The sequence below is a fragment of the Bubalus kerabau genome, chromosome 2 (assembly GCF_029407905.1).
Source record: "Bubalus kerabau isolate K-KA32 ecotype Philippines breed swamp buffalo chromosome 2, PCC_UOA_SB_1v2, whole genome shotgun sequence".
In the NCBI taxonomy this organism is placed as follows: domain Eukaryota; kingdom Metazoa; phylum Chordata; class Mammalia; order Artiodactyla; family Bovidae; genus Bubalus; species Bubalus kerabau.
This window is the reverse complement of record NC_073625.1, coordinates 54,470,025-54,484,017: the sequence shown is the minus strand read 5'-3', so window position 1 is coordinate 54,484,017 and position 13,993 is coordinate 54,470,025.

The window sequence follows — 13,993 nt, the reverse complement described above, 5'->3', positions numbered from 1 at the left end:
TCAAATGTGAGCTATTGGACTTAACAACCTACAAATAGCAGGAGCCCTGTTACTACATTTTACCTGTAAACTGCTAATGGAAGGAAGTCTTAAAATACATGTAAATACACTCAAGATTATTTATTGCTTGATTTATTTGCATGACTACATTTACATTTGGATATATCATACTCAGCTTCTCTGATGGCTCAGTAGTAAAGAAACTGCCTGCAATGCAGGAGACACAGGTTCAATTCCTGGGTCAGAAAGATCCCCTGGAGTAGGAAATGGTGACCCACTCCATATTCTGGCCTGAAAAATCCCATGGGCAGAGGATTCTGGTGGGCTACTCTTTAAAGGGTCACAAAGAGTTGGACACACATATTATACTCAAGATCTTGGTGGAGTAAAAATAAATTTGAATTGAGTGAGCCCAGGAGACCTAGATTCTCAATAGAGTAAAATCTATAAATTTGAAGAATTTCTTTAAATCTGTACTTTGAGGAAAGATGCCACATAATAAAGAAAAGGTTGATGGGGTCACCACGCCTCCCATTTAGGTTATAGAGAAACTTCAGTTCTCTTTGTAGGGACTTTAGGTCAATAGAGCTAAACATTTTTCAGAAACACACTTTCCCAAACTCTTATGTTAATAAATAGCTTACTTTAGGGAAACAGAATTTGTCTGGTGAAAATGATTGGAAACACTATGTTTCGTCCTGGGAAATGCTACTAATTGGTAAACCTTGTTTATATATTAAATATTACCTATTTATGGCACCTATACATCAAGACATTGTTCAGATTATATAGAAAAAATATTTGAGAAAGTTAAGCTTATTTAACAAAAGTTGCAAAAGCATAGACTTAGTTAAAAGGTAAAGGTGATAATCTTAGCAAAAGCTGTGCAAGAATATTGTGCCTGACACTAGCAATAACATTTCCTCCCAAAGCAATTCTAAAAGAAAAGAGTTGGCAAAGTAATGAATATGATGATAATGATGATGATAATACAATAATTATTATTGTTATTATTATTTTAAGAAAAAAAAGAGAGAATGAGAAGAACCACAAGAAGAAGAAAGGAGTTAATTTGGGGAACAGCAAGCCATATTTTGTTTTCTTGTTACTGAAAATTAAAAAAGCAGAAAAAGACAAGATTCATGCAGAAACTGGATTCACATGCAATACAAACTCATAGAGAACTTGAGTGTCCAGAACAGTTATTCATATTAAAAATGGCATGACAAGTGGAACTTGGATCTAGTCATTGAGTAATAATTAGCAGTCTCAAATACAGGTTTTGCATTCTGCCCAGAAAAGCAGGCATTTTCTTTCTTTTACATTTCTGTTAAAGAGGTAAAAAAGAAAAAAAAAAAACAAGGTCACTTCAAGACTCTACCAGATTCCCTGAGAAGAGTACCACTCAAGCTCATCTACGTGAGTGGAATGATTTGGACATCAATTGGGGTGATTTGATTTTACTTTGCTATAATCACTGTCTTCAGGCATATTTTGTCAATCATTGTTTCTCTTCCTTTAGAGGTATTTGAGCAGGTTCTAAAACATTATTAAAACATATACCTTTTTAAAGTTTAATCTAAAATTCAGGGTGAAAAATCAACTTTTCCTAAAGAAGCCTGGATCTGAGCTGAAGCCCCAGGGTTTGCAGGAAGCTGGAGTTGAGAGAGGTGAGCATTGGCTCTGAGCCCTGTATTTTCCTTGTTCTGCTCAGTGCACTGGAGTGGAGAGAAATGTGAGCCAAATGTGTCTGTTTTCTTGGCTGTCTGTTCTTGTAGTGCTCATTCTTCTTATTGTCACTGGTTTTTCCTCTAATTGATTGGCCTTGATGCACTCTGGGTCACTGTAAGGTAGCAGATTTCACATGTTGATGAATCCTGCCGGTGACTGAAGCTTACCCACCTTTTAAAAGCTCTGGTAGAAGGTTGCTGTTGTTGTTTAGTCACTAAGTCATGTCCAATTCTTTGTGACCCCAGGGACTGTAACCTGCCAGGCTCCTCTGTCCATGGGATTTCTCAGGCAAGAATACTGGAAAGGGTTGCTATTTGCTTCTCCAGGGATCTCCCTAACCCAGAGATTGAACCCACATGTCCAAGCATTGGCAAGTGGATTCTTTACCACTGAGCCTTCTGGTAGAAGGTACATACATGTTGCCAAACTATGACATCAGCACCTTATATAAGAGGGATTGCATCCTTAGAATCATTACTTTGCTATAAATTTGATATATGCCTGTTTTGTTTAAGAATACTTTGATTAGAGGATATTGAACAGTTTCTGCCTCTCCTTTCTTATTTCTATCATACTAATATTTTTATCAGCTTTTAGAATGTCAGGATAATTTTCTAAATAATATAAAGAGACTTGCAACTCGGAATCAGCCCAAGAAGCTATTTTACAAAGTGTTCTCATGCTTCTCTGAATTCTATTTAATGTATAACTTAAATTACAACAAATGAATCCGTATATTATTGCAAGAATTTAGACAAGGTTATCAGCGAGTACATGTGCATTGCATGCACAGGATTGCATACATGAGTCTGTGTGCAAGTGTGTGTCTACGTGTCCACATGTGTGCTTGTGGTGGAGATGTGATAAGGGAAAGAAGAGTAGCCAATCAAGTCCAAAGGAAATTATTCCATGTCGTCATTCCATGTTAGCACACCTTTCATTTTCTTTACCCAAACTCTCCTTCTGACAAATTGCTAAATCCACCTACTAGATTGGAAAGTGAACCAAATCAGCTATTGTATGCAAATTCCTGATGTTTTCTCATCTGCCATCAGAGACAATTTAGCTGTAAAGTGTATCTCATCTTACTCCTAGGGTTGTCTGAGAACTTGATCCTTGAGAACACCTGTTATTAACATGGCTTAGCTCTCTGTGTTGCTTTTCCCCATTTTGGACACTGTTTCATGCAGCTGTCGATAATTAGAAAAACAAAGCAAATCCCTCCCATGGATGCTGGACTCTGCAGAGAGCCAAGGGAATGGAAAGCCAAAGAACACCATAAGCCTTTTTGTTTTAAACCAGGAAACTATACTATATTCTCCTAGACTGCAAAACCACAGGAATGGATTAACATCACTAACCACAAAAGACATTTGTGTATGGATCGGGGAGGGCAAGGCATGAGAAGAATATTAATCTATGATTATGACCTAATATTTTCTGAAAAAAATTTAAAAGCCACATGTATTTGAATCATTGCATTTTAAATGTATCAGCCATATAAAATGAATCATATGGCTAAGTACCAAGAGCTGAGTTCTTTTCCAGAAGTTTCTATTTTTAGCTCAGTAGATTCTTCAATTATTAAACTAGGATGGATATTCTCTAAACAGAGCAGATTGAAATTAAGAATTGAAAAGCAAAGCAAAACTCTGGCACCAGAAAATCTCTTCCAATTAATCATTAACTTATCTTTGAACACAACACATAGACATATATGTGCCTGAAATACATTCATCAAATAAGTACCTATGTGTATTATATGTATGTGACACCATGATGATTAAGAAAAGAATTAGTATTTATACTATTGTTTACATACTTAAACACTGAACTATAGAAGCACAATAAAGATATTTTATGCACTCTAGATATTCCAAAAGATATAAATCATTGCACAAGTTTAATATGTTTGTAATATTTCCCATGTTTCCTGAAACAAGGATTTCTTGAGCATCTGAAACATATAAAGCATTTTGCTAAGTACTATAAATACTGGAAAAAAAAAACTCAACATTATAGATAATAGCACATTCACTAAAATTTCTCAGTAGTCTAGGATTTAAGATTTTACTCCCAGGTACATTTCAGATTTCATTGTTCTTCCACCTGTATAAACCTTTTTAATTACTATTGTTTAAAGTTCCCAAAATGAGCCCTAGATTTTCAAAGAAAGGTATTTTTGTTGTTGTTCACTCACTCAGTCATGTCCAACTCTTTGCAACCCCATGGACTGCAGAATGCCAGGCTTCCCTGTCCTTCACCATCTCCCGGAGTTTGGTCAAACTCCTGTCCATTGAGTCAGTGATGCCATCCAACCATCTCATCCTCTGTTGTCCCTTTTCCTCCTGCCTTCAATCTTTCTCACCATCAGGGTCTTTTCCAATGAGTCAGTTCTTCATATCAGGTGACCAAAGTATTGGAGCCTCAGCATCAGTCCCTCCAAAGAAAGGTATCCTTGAACATAATTCCTGCTTTTATCTTTCACTGTGAAAGTCTGACCAATCTTCAGATACAGTAAAATCAGTTGGGATATTACTGCAGTAAGCTAGGACAGGGTTTCAGTTATGGTGCTGGAAATTGAGATAAAAATGAAGGGATAGATTCCAGAGATGCTAGTATATATTTATGTGGATACAAAGATTGATTATTTGTTAAATGAAGGGAAGTAGGTGTTTGTGATGACTAAGTTTTCAAATCTGGATGACTGGGAGAATAATAATACCAGGAATACAAATAGAATAATCAAATATAGGAGTTGGCTTGTGGGAAAAAAAAATACCTTTGGTTTTATTTTTAATTTATGATGCCTATGAGACATTCTGGAATTATCATGGAAGTACATAAAAACCTGAAATGAGAACCTGAGGTATCCCTAAGCTTGTAGGGGCTTAGGATCTAGCTGGAAAGCAATTGTTAAACTCACAAGTTGAGGTCCACAGGAAGAAAACTGGCTGAGGAAAAGCATATTATACTTAGACATGCCGTTTTAGAGGAAAAAAAAAATAGAATGAAGAGCTAGCTACCAACTAAACAAACAAACAAAAAGCCAATTTCTCACATCAGAGAGATGAGGAAAAGAGAGAATCAAAGCCAGGGGAGGTCAGTAATATTAAATGTAGATATCTACAAATAAAGATTAACGAAAGACTTAGTGGGCATTAGTCAATTTTAAGAAATAAAGACAGTAAAGGAGAAGATGAAAAAGTTGTCATAGTTTTTGGAATTGAGTGTAAAAAAAAGTAAACAAATGGGAATCAGTACTCTATTCCTTGAGAACTTGAAGGTGAAAGAAAGATCAACAGAGAGTATGATGGCCTGAAGATGTCTAAATGAGGTAGAAAATACAATCCCTACAATATGAAGTAGAAGTTAAAAGTGTTAGTTGCACAATCACAGCTGACTCTTTGCCACCCTGTGTACCATAGCTGTGCCTCAACCCCCCAGTTCTGTCCCCTCCCCCCATCCTCACTTCACACACACCCACACACACCATTCTCCTCTGTCCATGGGATTCTATAGGCAAGAGTACTGTAGTGGGTTGCCATGCCCTCCTCCAAGGGATCTTTCTGACCCAGGGATCAAACTCAGGTCTCCTGCATTGCAGGTGAATTCTTTGCTGTCTGAGCCACCAGGGAAATCCATTTCTAAAATCGTGTTAGTGAATATTCAGATAGCAAGAGCTCATATTCCATTCATTCATTGGGGGAAAAAAAAAACCCAGTGTATTCTAGCCCATACAAGAATCTCAACAGGTATCTCCAAATATTGTGAAAACATATTTCAATAAAAATGAAAATCTAGAAGATATATCTGCAAAATATAAAGTATTTAAGAGCCAATGAATTAATAACTTAGTATGTAACGTACTAAGTATATAATGTAACTTAGTATGTAATATGCTATAAAGAAAGCTGAGCACTGAAGAACTGATGCTTTTGAACTGTGGTGTTGGAGAAGACTCTTGAGAGTCCCTTGCACTGCAAAGAGATCCAACCAGTCAATCCTAAAGGAAATCAGTTCTGACTATTCATTGGAAGCACTAATGCTAAAGGTGAAACTCCATTCACAGCTGATGCGAATAACTGACTCATTGGAAAAGACCCTGATTTTGGGAAAGATTGAAGGCAGAAGGGAAAGGGGACAACAGAGGATGAAATGGTTGAACAGCACCACTTACTCGATGGACATGAGTTTGAGCAAGCTCTGGGAGTTGGTGATGGACAGGGAAGCCTGCTGTGCTGCCATCCATGGGGTCACAAAGAGTCAGACACGACTGAGCGACTGAACTGAACTGAATGTAATGTGCTTGCCGGGCTTTCCAGGTGGCTCTAGTGGTAAAGAACCTGCCTGCCAATGATCCTGCTGCTGCTGCTGCTGCTAAGTCGCTTCAGTCGTGTCCGATTCTGTGCGACCCCATGGACGGCAGCCCACCAGACTCCCCTGTCCCTGGGATTCTCCAGGCAAGAACACTGGAGTGGGTTGCCATTTCCTTCTCCAATGCATGAAAGTGAAAAGTGAAAGGGAAGTCGCTCAGTCGTGTCCGACTCGTAGCGACCCCATGGACTGCAGCCTACCAGGCTCCTCCGTTCATGGGATTTTCCAGGCAAGAGTACTGGAGTAGGGTGCCATCGCCTTCTCTGGCCTGCCAATGCAGGGGACATAAAAGATGCTGGTTCAATCTGTGGGTTAGGAAGATCCCCTGGAGGAGGGCATGGCAACCCACTCCAGTGTTCTCCCCTGGGAAATCCCATGCACAGAAGAGTCTGATGGACTACAGTCCATGGGGCCTCAAAGAGTTGGAGACAACTGAAATGACTGAGCACACATGTACTCATTAGTAGGTGTGTTTGAGTGCGGTATACGAAATATTATACAATACTAGATATTGATTGTGCTTTACTTCCATATCCTGAAAAAAGCATGATGATATAAATAAAAATAAAGTATTATGTTAAAAATAAGTCAAGGTACATGTCAACTATCATTTTTTATATCATCAACATGGTCACCATAGAAAGAAAGATGTGTAACTCAGAATCATTGATGTCAAAAAGTTATTAATAGCTAATAACAGTTGATTTCTTATTTTATTTACCAGTCACTGCCTTATCTTATATTTACTTCTTATAACCACTCCACAACATAAGTAACATATTAGCCTCATTTTATAGATGAGGAAGGAACTCCCTGGTGACTCAGTGGTAAAGAATCTACCTGCAGTGCAGGAGGCACAGGTTGATCCTTGATTTGGGAAGATCCCCTAGAAAAGTACACAGCAGCCCACTCCAGTATTCTTGCCTGGGAAATCCCAGGCAGAGGAGCTTGGCGGGCCACAGTCCATGAGGTCACAAGAATCAGACACTGTTTAGTGACAAGGCTACCATAGACCAGGAAACCGAAGTTCAGAGAACTGAAGTGGTGAAATTGCCCCCAAATCACTTAGGTAATACAAAATGAAACCTGATTTTGAGCTCTGGTATTTTGGTGTATCTTCCCCTTACTCCTTCAGAACTCCTGACTAGAGGAAGAGAATCTGCTTCTATCCGAGCAGGCCTGTCTTTTTAAGACAGTGTTAAACATCGTAACACAAGCCTGATTTTACCTAGTTAGGAGACAGACCTCTGTCACAGAGCATGAGCCTCTAAAGAATGAGTGTGGTTGGCAGGAGTGGTGGGAAATGGTATTCCCTGAGGAGTCTTCCTGCTAGTAAGCTGGCAAGCCTGGTGCCATGAGAGGGCTGTCCATATTGTTCTGCCCAAGATAGGAAGGGCAGTAAAGTATATTTTTATAATGTAAAGGGAATAGGGAGAAAGAACTAGAAGGGAGTGCATTCTGGAACATTTCTAAGGTGATGAAGGCTGTAACGGGAACTCAGGTTTTATTTTGAGTCTCTGTGTTCAGAGAAGACCTTGTAATCTGACTTGCTGTCTACTTTGGATGTGCCAGCTCCTCACAGATGGTGGTGGCAGAGTTTGGATACTGAAAAGTCAGTCACTGCTTTCGATAGTATGGACTCCCTGAGTCAAAATCAAATCTCATCCATTTCTAAAGCTAATATTGGAGCAAGATGAAAGACCCGATGCACCTAATAAAGATCCGGGGCATGACAATGTGACCTAGAATCAGAGATATTATAAAAGAGGGCTTAAACAGCAGGAATGATATAAAGAGATTATGTGTTTACAATAGTTCTTTGAAGGAGAGAAATGATCCTCCTGTTGGCACTACATGAAACTGATTCTAATCGGCATAATAGGGAACATAGATAGATGCTTTGTGAAAGAAAAATTCTATAATAGAACATTTAGAAGGAAAATTATTACTTTTTCTGTGTGACTAGAAGGTCTCATCAAAAGAAAGATCAAGTAATATGGCGTGTGGACTGCAGGTAATTGAGGTTTGATGAAAGAAAAGGAGGGAGGAAATATCCTCTAAGGAAGAACTGTACAATCCAACCAGTTAAATCTGCTGCAAAATTGTTTCTCATTATAAAGTACCGAAATTTAAAGAGGATACAGTTTGGTCTAGGGAAATCACACAAAATAAACATCTAAAATTTTTGAAAATTGCATTAGCCCTGCACCACAATGAAAGCAAAACACTGAGTCAGTGTGAAAACTAATCTATTTCTTATACGATTACTTTTCATCTTGAAATTTGGCAAAATATAATCACAACATATTATTGCTTCAAAGTATTCTGTGGCTTTAAAGTGTTTTTCTTTTTAAAAATAAAACCTATTATGTCAAATGAGTGTTATATAAGAAACATGAGTATGCTTCAGTCCTGTCTGACTGTTTGTGACCCCATGGACTGTAGCCCACAGACTCCCCTGTCCATGGGATTCTCCAGGCAAGAATACTGGAGTGGGTTGCCACGCCCTCCTGCAGGGGATCTTCCGGACCCAAGGATCAAACTTGCCTCTCTTATGTCTCCTGCACTGGCAGGCCTGTCTGCCACTAGTGCCACCGGGGACGCTCTCCATAAGAAATATGAAGAGATATAAAAGAAAAATCAAAAATGTATTTTCACATGCAGATTCTAAATTTTTGAAGATGCATATCATTTTTCTCTAATATGTAAGCAACTAACTTGTTACCTACTAGTCTTGCTATGATGCAAATTTACAAGGTATTGGCTATGATTGTTAACACTGCTGTATAACCTGAATCTAGCCTCCCATAATAAATTCTTATAATGATTACAAGAAAAAATAAAGGTACAATTTAAACACAAATTACCAGAAGGTAGCCTGTGAAAGAACCAACTTAGAAACATGCTGAAAAAGTGTTGATTGCACTCATTTTCTTATTAACCCATTTACTTAAGAATGAGAAGGGGAAAGATGCTCAAAAAAGTATTTTGTCTGTCTGGCAGGATTGTCACACATTTACCTCCATAATAAGATCTTAAATGCATGCTGGTAGGCATCGAGAATTTATTTTACAGTAATAGCTGCCATACAAATGGAATAAAATAATATTGTTAAATTATTCTTATGTAAACCAATTTTATTCAATGTGCATGAAGTGGAGTCAATGATTTAGAAGTAAAACTGAAAAGTTTACCTCATAAATGTGATAATACATCAAGAAATACCTTAAGCTAGCATTTTACTGATATAATAACCGTTGATGCTGCTACTAAATTCCATAAATGTGCTATAAATCAAGATAACTTTTGTTTTGGAGCTCTTGGCATCTCTTTCCTAATGGATTATCTGTCTCTGAAATATAACCATTAAATAAATAATGGTAAAATTTAAAAGTTCATTGGTGATACCATTACCTCCTCACTAAAATACAATTTTAAAATGTTAGTTAAAGTAAAGGGGCATGGATTATCATGTCTGCTCCCTTTCAGCCTGTCAAAACACTTAGTTTAAATAGTATATCTTCTGTGAAGCAATTTTATGTGAAATCTTGGCATCCCTTTGTTTCTAAACATGCTTATAAAATTTGCTGCATAACCATATTACTAAACAAACAACTGACTTTTACAAGTAAGTAGAAAAGAAAGCTTTGTCAATTTTTCACGCAGATAGAATTAATTTTGTTTTCTGTGATGGTTAAGTTTAAATTTTACAAAAGATGCCAAACGTAGTTCCTGGTTTTATGGGATTTAAAATCTAATTAAGAAAAATTATGCATGCTACTTATTTCAACATTACAAAGAAAAATAATTTGTTTTAAGGGAATTAGGATGCAAGACTTTATAATACACTCATATTTTTTAATCAACTACAATACACCAGCAAGATAAAACTTAATTATGAAGGGAAAAATATATTATGAGCCATATTCCTAAATTGCTTTGTGTGTATAATATGTACAATGTCATAATATATTTGGATAAATGACCTTTATTTTGTTGCTACTATTTTAGTTATATTAGATTAAATAAAAGTGTAAAAGAAGACTTTTTTGCTCATTATCTGTGTTATTATAGGAGGTATTCATAATCCAAAACAATAGCTGATAGATATATTATAAAATATATCACAACATATGATCTTATATTTTAGATAATTCAAAGAACCACTGGAACACTTTATAGTTGGGGATAACCAGAGTTTTTCTTTTGGTTGTTTGGTTGGCTTGGTTTTGAGCTTATCTTCAGATGTATCCAAATAAGACAGTGTAATACAAAGTCTGCTAAAAATGTATCAAAAAGAATTTAATGCAAATTCAATAGTGGACGTACTTAATCTTAAAAAATACAGGTATGGAGTAACTACTGTGATACTATAAATTGAATTTTCATAGCATCAAAATCATAAAATTTAAGAGCAAGAATGATAGAGTTCTGCTAAGGACTATTTTATAGTTTTCACTGAGTAAAATTTATCTGTTTAGCGTTCCTTAAGTAAAGAGCAATTTGATGAATCTTCCATGGAAGTATAACTTCACTGAAATGAAGGCCATTTCTCATGAATGTTTGAATGCCTGTCAACCAAGGCAGTGCCTGGGTCCCAGAAAGGGACTTGATCTTCTGAGAACAAAGTCATAATTGTTGATACTTAGCGGAAACCAGAAAGAATGCTACACACACACACATATGTCCCACATACCAATATTTTAATAATTTTTCCAGGTTCCTGGGTTACAAACATAATCAAGGCCAATGCTTTCATCACTTCCATATTGCTATGGTCACCTTTCAATTTATCCTTACTTTCCTGTTTTCCTAACTCTACTCATTCTTTAAGGCTTAGCCCAGGGGTAAGTTTGTCTGTTTCATCTCAGGTATGGTAACATTGCTCAGAGATTTTCCACCACATTGTCTTATCAGGTCTCTTCTCTGCCTCTGTTGTGCTTGTCCATTTTCATATCTCCTCTATGCATGCTGGAACTGTTAATAGTTGAGAACAAGACCATATCTGACTAATCTTTTTATCTCCAGGGCTGTGTCCTGTGCTAGTAACCTATTAGACATCCAAAGCATGATTGTTAAGTAAATAAACTAATGAAACAGTAAAGAAATATGTAAAAAATATGTTTTATGACAGGATTAGTCTATTAACTCTCTACTGAGAAGGGAGCATTATTCTTGGAGAAAATACATACTTGGTGGGGGAGGAGCCACCTGATCACACCCTCATCCACACCCACAAATTTCTGGCTTTATTTAGAACTTGAGAAATGCATTGCTTGTGTGAATCAGATATTCATAGAGGAGAAGAAAAACTGTTACGTACGACTGATTTAGACATTTAGAAGAAAGATATTGGGGGAAATTGTGACTTTAAAGGGGGAAGATTTCATCTTATCAATTTTTTTTCCCATAGAAATTTGGATTAAATTTATGTTTTTATTTTTAACTTGTGCAATAGCTATAAGATTCCATTTTCCTTATTTGAATATCCTTAAGAAATTCAGTATATAAAATAATCACTTAAAATGTCTTCTAATATAGTCTTTCTACTCTTCACTTTTATAATGATGATGGAAAACACAAATCCACCTTTGAATCATATTATAGTTATTTTCAAGTGATGAGAAAATTAACTTCTCTGAAAGATCCCTTCGACCCAATTTTATTACTAGGGAAAAGTGAGATCCATTTTCTTTATAATTTTATAATTTCTTATCAAAGGATTGAAAACATGCAAGTCTCTCAGACACATCATTATAAGCAACTTTCTGGCCATCTTGTAAAGGACAAAAACACAAAAGTTTTCCAAATCCAGGCTTCTCTTGCTGGCCGTATCCGTTTTCATGTTCCTGCTCAACTAGAAATACAGAGGGATGAAAAGATGAAATTCTGTACTGTGTGCTTGAAAGAGTCATTTTCATGACTATTTGAGGTTGGTATTTTCTCTATGGGCAGTGAAATCTATGAATGAAATGCATAATAAAATATATATATGCTATATATAGACAGATATATATATATAGATATAGATATAGATATATATATAGATATATATAACTCTGTCACACTTCTCTTACAGTGTATTATAGACTACATAGATCCATTTGAAAGAAAAAAGTAAGGTTAAATCAATGTACTTTGGTGAGATTACTGACACTTCTCCACATGAATAGAAACCTTGATGATTAAATTACCACTGTTGTTGCTGTTCAGTCGCCCAATCATGTCAGACTCTTTGTGACCCCATGGACTGCAGCACTCCAGGCCTCCCAGTCTCTCACCATCTCCCCAAATTTTCACAAGCTCATATCCATTGCGTTGGTGATGCCATCCAGCCATTTCGTCCTCTGATGCCCTCTTCTCCTGTCCTCAATCTTTCCCAGCATCAGCGACTTTACTAATGAGTTGGCTGTTTGCATCAGATGATCAAAATACTGGAGCTTCAGCTTCAGTCTCAGTCCTTCCAATGAGTATTCAGGGTTGAGTTCCCTTAAGATTGAATGGTTTGATCTCCTTGCTGTCCAAGGAACTTTAACCAGCCATATTTTCAAGGTTGATGCATGCTGCTATATGGGCTTCCCAGGTGGCACTAGTGGTAAAGAACCTGCCTGCCAATGCAGGAGATGTAAGTGGCATAGATTTAATCCCTGGGTTGGGAAGATCCCTGAAAGACGGCATGGCAACCCACTCCAGCATTCTTCCCTGGGAAATCCCATGGACAGAGGAGCCTGGCAGGCTACAGTCCATAGAGTTGGACATGACTGAAGCAATTTAGCATGCATACACACATGTTGCTATATAGGCTAAATCACTTCAAGAGCTTCTACCTAAATTGGGAGAGTTAATTCTTAGGTAAGGTTGATAAGGAATTTGGGGCCCTCAAGGAGGAAGGAGCCAGGGCTCTTGAGGAGGAGAAACGGACAAACCTTTTTTTTCTACATCCTTTAGTCTTAGTCACATAAGACATCATTTTCTTTAAGCCGAGAGATGATGATTACATAACAAACCAGCTCATCTTAAACTCTCTGCTAAGGATTATATAACAACAATGTATACCAATCTTGTTATTTTATGTGGGAGTGGGTCTGGTAAGAACTTTCTATTGTCAGTTCTAGTCTTGTTAATTTAAGATGTATGTTGTGGGAGTGGGTCTGGTAAAAGTAGATAAGGTCTTGATATGACTAGCAAGGGGGACACTCTCTGTCCCCCTTCTGATGTCTATGTGAGAAGCTTTCTCTGTCCCTTTTTCACTTTAATAAAATTCTGCTATGCCAAAGCTCTTGAGTGATCAAGCCTGGTCCCTGGTCCCAAAGCTAAATTTTCTTCTCCAGAGATCACAAAACCATCATTCACTATAAACTATCAAGACCCAATTCTATAAGGCACGATTATATAAGGAAAATGGTCACATTCAAACCAAACCAGAGAAGATGTTTATTTACTCACGGGCGAGTTCTGAGCAGACCTCACTAGACCAACGAAATTCAGAAGCTATGGCTCAGACAGTAAAGCGTCTGCCTGCAATGCAGGAGACCCAGGTTCAATTCCTGGGTCAAGAAGATCCCCTGGAGAAGGAAATGGCAATCCACTCCAGCACTCTTGCCTGGAAAATCCCATGGACGGAGGAGCCTGATAGGCTAGAGTCCATGGGGTCGCAAAGAGTTGGACATAACTGAGCGACTTCACTTTCACTTTCACACTGATAGCAACTGAATTCCGGGAAGTGACATGCATTTACTCTCATGAATGCACAGACCTTCTTTGTGGAGTATGCAGGATCATCTACTTTGTCTACCATCCTGCCAAACTTCCCACTTAGATGTTTAACCCCTGCATGCTGCATACTGCTCTGAAAAAAAATCCACAGTAAGTTGAAAATCACATA